Source organism: Etheostoma cragini, chromosome 1 (genome assembly GCF_013103735.1).
Source record: "Etheostoma cragini isolate CJK2018 chromosome 1, CSU_Ecrag_1.0, whole genome shotgun sequence".
Classification (NCBI taxonomy): domain Eukaryota; kingdom Metazoa; phylum Chordata; class Actinopteri; order Perciformes; family Percidae; genus Etheostoma; species Etheostoma cragini.
In genome coordinates this window covers 2,539,709-2,546,718 of record NC_048407.1, presented here as the reverse complement: position 1 = coordinate 2,546,718, position 7,010 = coordinate 2,539,709, and the positions used below count along the sequence as shown (strand labels likewise).

The 7,010-nt window shown below is 39.1% G+C and overlaps 1 long non-coding RNA gene across 1 annotated transcript in view; it reads right to left on the bottom strand.

The window, feature by feature from the left end:
* Positions 1-4,940, bottom strand: part of LOC117942176 — a 23,178-nt gene extending 18,238 nt beyond the window's left edge. The window contains exon 1 of the long non-coding RNA XR_004656082.1: positions 4,201-4,940. This is a non-coding gene — a long non-coding RNA (uncharacterized LOC117942176). The remainder of the gene's footprint in view (positions 1-4,200) is intronic.
* Between the last annotated feature and the right edge of the window lie 2,070 nt (positions 4,941-7,010).

The window sequence follows — 7,010 nt, the reverse complement described above, 5'->3', positions numbered from 1 at the left end:
ATTAAATTTTTTTCCACCAGTCATGTTCACTTCTCACATTGCTCACATTACAGTGACCTTAATCTTAACCCAAACCTTTATGCAGTCTCCCTTGGTAAAAAATGTAAAAAAGAACAGTATTTGGAGTGGGGAATGGTTTCCTCCATATTTTCCTTCTCGATGATCATCTTGTGTCTACGCTTTTATTCAGATTACGTCACATGCAAAAAAGATGTATTTTAATATATTGGTAAGTTTCCAAAAATGAGTTTGTGCTCTATTCATGTATCAAGCTGAAAATACCTGCATTGAAATTGAGTTATGGATAGGTTAATCCAGCTAAATGTGTGTTTTTAAAGTTTTAGGGTTAGGGCATCAGTACAGTTAATTTTGTCAGACTTTGAGAACCAATGCAGACCATTGTGAGCTGCAGTGCTCACAGTTAAGAATGATATCTTGATCAATATTTTTAATTTGGAAAGGAACTGATGGAATTCCCTCACTTGGCGTCCGGTCCCTTAGAGCTCAAGTTATATTCCAATAATTTGACATCTATTTTGCCAAATAAATGGGAAGGATTCAGTATTTGCTTTTAATTGATACATGGATATTCAAACTGTTCACCATTTATGGTTTAAGTTGGAAGATTGTTTTTGTAGCTATCTTTCAGAATATTGTTTTACAATGTTCCCTGATGTATTCATGTTCATGTAAATTTGTTTTTTACGTTTCTATATTATCTAAATGTCAATATTGCATAATTTATAATATAGCATGGGGGAGTAATGTGGAGAGGAGTTGCGTGATAAGTTTAATATGGATGGGCATCGATTACAGTTTGCCCACTCATCTGATCTGACAGGTCATAAATCAGTCACAGCAATTTTAATTCCCCAAATTAGTGAGAAATAAAGCAATGAACGCCTTTACTAAATATAGTATTGATTGATTTTGCATTGGTGGTCATCACTGACTCAGTCATATTGAACCATGTATTAATTTACTGAGAAATGTGTTTAAGTGTCTTGATATACAGTATTTACAATATCTGATTCAAGTTAATATTGTTACAGCTATCCTGTTATATGATCTCTTCCTCACAAAGAACTCACTGCAAAAGTAGCATTGTCCAGTTGTTAATAATTCTTAGGTTAATTGACTACAGTTAGCCTCTCTGAACCCTTGTGACATTTAGAAGGCATCCAGACAATTCAGGACCTTCCCCCCGTTTCCTTTCTCTGTAAATAAGACCCGCTTCACACAGCAGCGCACAGTTTAAGTACAACTTTTATTAATACTGGAATCATCACAGTGCGTTTTGTTACATTAGCGGTGACTAAAGTTAACAAAAAAGGGTCAATTTTACAAAAAGAAAGACAGAACAGAAAACCTTATCATCAGCAACAGAGGCTTAACAACCGTAGAAATCAACACACAATAAATTAAAGAAGAAAAGCAAAAGGAAAAGGAAAAGGAGAGAAAGACAAGACCACAGTGCCTGCAGGGCGACGCGGGAGGGAAGAGAGGAGCAAAAGTTCAGTTTGTACAGAAATCATAAAGCGGATGTTGACGCAATGTTATCCTTTGAACAAAAAATAGCTCCATAGAAATGATAGCAACGCCTCGATGGTGAGTTGTGCAGAGATTTCATTGTTGAGTTCATTTGAAGGCAGCAGAGGAAGAAGAAGAAGAGACAGAGAGCGAGCGAGCGACACTACTGAGAGTATTGACAGTAAGACATTCAGTTCAGTCACAGCGGCGGTGGCACCAGGACGCCAATTTGGCCACTCTGTAACGCATGGCTATATGACAGGAAGTTGCGACATGTTTCATCATTTCATCCCCTGGAGACCATCACGTACCTTCCAAGAATCTACCTTACTCAGTCTTGCTTTGGACGAGTGTTATTAAGTGTGTGTGTGTGTGTGTGTGTGTGTGTTAGGTTTCTTCAGTATAAGACAGCAGGAAGGATTGGCAGATTGTGTGTGGGAGGTGGGAGGGAGGAACAGTTGGGTTCCCTTGTGCAACATACACACACATTCATGCACACATCCATAAAGCACGCATTCAATATAACCTGGGCAGATGGCTGAAGGAGTGGATTGTACATACATGTACAGACATGCAAATTTACAATATTTCGCATCATAAATACATCATCCATCCTTCAAATGGCCATAACAGGGTCATTCTGATTTCAGATAGCATGTTCGTTAATTCCCTATGGGTGACCTTTTTAAATCTTATTGAAGGCATACAGTAAGTTTCCAGTGTATACAAATTTCAAGGAATCCAAAGTTGTGAGGAGAACAAATAAGGCTGTTCTCAACATATCCTCATAGATTCTGATGTGTGCATGCTGCGAGCAAATGCTCACAGTGGAAGTCGGCCAATTTCCTATAAATCTGAATAACCAGGGAAACTCAGCGGAGGTGCACACAGTAAACACATTTACTGGCTGAGAGAAGTGCCATAGCTGAATGTTCATCACCCATCAACAGGAAGCTTGAGCTTCTGTTTAACCCTGTTTCTAATTCGATCAGATCACATCTGGCAACATGTTCACTGGGGCGGCATGAACCCCCTTTCGATTTCTGTAACGTGATAGTAAAATTCTACAGAAGCAATGAAAACGGTGGTTGGAGAATGACTGTTTACAGTAATGTGAGTTTTCACGGGCTGAGAACAGCAAAACCTGTGAAAATGGCTACATTGTTTGATCATGAAACCATTTCTACGTTGAAAACTTACATTTTTAAAGGGATTTGGTAATGTATAACATTAAATTTAAGTTTCTAAGCTATGTTATGCTTTGTTTATACTACATTTTTGTTGTCAATGCACTAGCTGCCTGTTCCCTGACCACACTGTAAAAAAAACAGTATTTACAGTCTTTCAGTATTCCAGCCAATTACTGACAAGTTGGAATTGGGGGTGGGGGTTGGGGGGTCAGTAGGAATTGCTCAGGATGAGGAAGAGGGAGAGGCGAACTAGTCTTGTTTTCTTTGAAAATACTTTGAACCTCAACAAGAATTGGTGTAACCCAACAGCGCTCAGAGCACCTTTTAAAATAAGATGAAATTACACATTTCCCTCGTACTAATGGAAAGTTAAATGCATGGGCTAAAAAAAAAACATTTAATCAGTTCAGTTTATTTTGCCGTGACAGTCTTGTTTAATCTTGTTTTACCAATATCTAATAGCAGCTAAATGTAGCTCCTTTAAATAGAGGATTTACTGACGTTAAGCGAGTTGTTTGACTTGACAATGTATTTCTCGTGCTAATGTTCCATTACATCTTAGCGTTTAGCATTATGCTTTAATCGTCACTTGTGGCCATATTGTCAGTTTTTCAACACACATTGCCTAGTCTCCCTTTGAGTGGATTTACTTTTGCCATTTTGGCTCAATTTAAAAGAAGTGGGCCCAATATTACTCCCTATCAATGAAGATACTAACCCTGTGTGTTGCACAACAGCAGATTTCTTGTGAATCTTTGACAGAAGCTCACCAAGAAACCATCAAAATAATAATAATAATAAAATGCCTGTGAGATGATGCCAGGAAGAGGTCGTAAAAAGCCTAATCAAAATTCCTTAATGTGTAACTAAGCACTAAGATGGCGTGTCAGACATCCAGCTGCTTGCCTTAAAACCAGCACGCTACCATGTACAGCAGGAATTTTATCCTAGCTAATGCTTCCAGCCCTCCTTTGAACAAAACACCCAGCGCCCACAATGATACCACTTCTTAGCCATTAACACACACACACACGCACGGTAGCACTCTTTGTGGGGACCCGGCACTGACATTTCCTAGCCCCCCTTACCCTAACTGTAACCATCACAACTAAATGCTTGACCTTAACCCTTACCCCCACCCTAACCATAACCTAATTCTAACCCTAATCCTAAAACAAAGTCTTCACCCTGAAACAACTCTTTTGTGGGGTCCAGCCTTTTGGTCCCACGAAGCTGTGGGACCACAAATATAGTAAAACAAGAACACACACACACATACACATTTTAACCATGGCACACATGCCTACCGAGATACAGACATGTCCATGGGGAGGGAAGGGGAGGCGTAGAGGGGAAACAGAGCTGAGCTCATATTAACTGTAGTGTAAAGAAAGACTTCATCAGAATGATTGTTCATTAGCGTTGATGTGCTGCGAGGCACAGAGAGACTGAGCGCAGCCGATGGGACTCTTGCAATGACAAGCTAGATGGTATCTCTGGGTGTACTGTCCCAGTGGATTGAGGTTAGAAAAGTGGAAGATCATAGAGAGGGAAAAGAAGAGAGTGATTCATTGGTTTAAAAAAATGTCTCCATATTTTACACCTATAGGCTTTCCAGGCACTGGTGCTGTTGAGTGTTCAAGTCTCAATCTCAGTGTACTATGGTCCCACCGTCTCAATAAATTAACCCCCAGTTTTTTTTATTTAATGTTAAATTTAATGGAATTGCTCAACATTTTTGGAAGAATTTGCTTTTTATTTACTAGTTTTTCTTTCTTCCTTCTGTCTTGTCACTGGGTGGTAGGTCAAAACAACAGACTCCAGGAAGTCACTACACTTGCAAGTAGTAATCCAGCAGATTAACCGCCATAAAACCACAACTTTCATTTTATTTTTTGAGCGGGTAAAAAAAAAAAAAAGATATTGCATGTGTATTAGTTAACTTTAAAAATGAATTATTTAACTTTGGACAAAGCCTGCCTAACTGGCTCGCTGTGCTTCCAATTGTTGTGCTTAGCTAAGCTAACCACCTACTGGCAGGTATTTTCCAAAAATTCAAGCAATTCCTTTAACACTTGACAGTCTGTTTGAACTCATAATAGTCATGGGTACCTCCCTACTTCTCAACAGCGCCGTAGTCTGTCGTGCGAGGTAACTATTTTAAATTTGAATCAAGTGTGCATTCTGTATGTACCTGCCAGTCACATGAAAGAAATGTACCGTGCTGACTAGCTCGCACGCTAGCCTTGCTAAGCAACAAAAGAGCTAATAGCAAAATCAATGGAAATGCAGTAATGTCACAGAGCGTTCACATGGGGTATTTTCAACCTTTAGACACAATGTAATTATGAAATGGTTTTTAAAATGTTATAATTTACGGTGCTAGTTCCTTTCGAATATGCTGTACAGTAGCTAGCAGTAGCTATCGTTTTCTCTGTTGAGGAAGAAGAGATGGTTTTGTGTGTATATCTTATAATGGTGATGATATCTGTGTGTGTGTGTGTGTGTGTGTATGTATGTGTGTGCACGCACGCATGCCTGCACGTACATGGAAATCTGTGTCTGTATGTAGTAGTTTCCTATTTTCGTTGTAGGCCGTGTCTTGCCCACGTGCCTTGTAGGCCTATTTCTACCCACATACACATACACTCAATAAAACAAAATGGGCATATTGACAGATCTGTAGCAGAGTAGTTATTTCAGCTTGTTCAGACAGTTAGTTCAGTACACAGTTAATTCAGCATGTTAAAAAAGACATTATTGTTTAATTAGATAACTTGTGCTGTTAACAGGGCATTTTAAAGGAAAATAGCAATATTGTGCCTTTTCTTCAATCTCACTAACCCTAACCCTCATCTTATAGCCAATGTGTGCAGTTTGATTTGACTGCCTTGGCCACATTCAATGTGAAATCCCTACACACCCTATTTCAGCATCCTGGTCTTGTCCTGAGTTGTTCTCCATCATTTGGAATTAAGCAGCATGTCTTTCCTGCAGGGTATTACAAACCCTTTAATCAAGCAACAACTACCTGCAGATAACTGGAAGTGAATACAGTTGTTTCAATTTCAATTTGCACTGTACAGTTAAGGGTCTCCTTACTTTTGGATGGGCAACACAAGTATCATAGAGTGGACAGAACAGTGGTATTTTCCTTTAATATACCCACACTGGAACATCATTGTGAATGACCGTACATGCACACTATCTCTGTATTGCTTTCCGACAGTTGTACAACACGCAAAGTTTTGACATTGCAATAGTTCAAGCAAGTCAAACATGTACAGTTCAATGTCCACCTTCACCTCACGGTACATTCAGAATACGTACTTATATTCATGTACAGTGTGACCTCAACAGGCGGTCCTAAACAAACTCTTCAGATGAACTTTTTTCTCACCCAAGAGAGGGGGGGGAGGGAATGAAGTCCAAGCCTGCTGCTCTCCCATTCCATCCTCTCACCCAGTCAGCTGATACAACACACAGCATCCACATGTGACAACACATATACAGTAGTTCCCCCCCAGAAAGAAAAAAACAAAAACCCACTTGCCGAAGCAAGATTCAAAGTTCAACAAAATAAATTTGCTGGCGGAGGTTGACAATGTTAAATAAATTGCAAGCATTCTCCTCTCTATCGCTTTAAAATTAAATCATCTTGATTTTCTAATTAAACAACCACAAATATATTTAAAACTGTGCTCAGAAATAAGTCAATAAAAACGTCTTTTTAAGAGCGCTGATGTCGCCAGCTATGTTCAGGTCGCTGCTAGAAGAGCATACAGACGTGTTGATGATGAGTCCACCAGCCAAACAAGGACACACTCACTCTCAGCCCACACATCCTACAACCATATGTTACACAGCATAGTAATTTGTGTGTGTATTGTTGTTTTTTTTACATTAATTAAAAGACTAACTATTCAAACAATTCTGCAGAATGAAAAAAAAAATACTGTGACTGAATTTTCCATGTAATATTATCTAACAAACCTTCATACCAAATCTGTGCGCCTAAATTCTTATTTGCTATTACAGTACATACATTACATAATTGTACAAACAGGCAGTGAAATGCTCATTTCACACATATCTTCCACTCTCAGTCGGCTTCAAACGTCTAATTCTAAACCCTTCTTTGTCATCACCGAGCACATCAAGCAGGCTTCACCTTTTCTCACATCTAAATGTCCATAAATAATCCTTTCACACAGCTGGGTGTCCTGAGCTAAACTGGGTCATTTGCACTAAACTGAGCTGAACCGTTCTGGGGTAAAAGAACCTGATTAC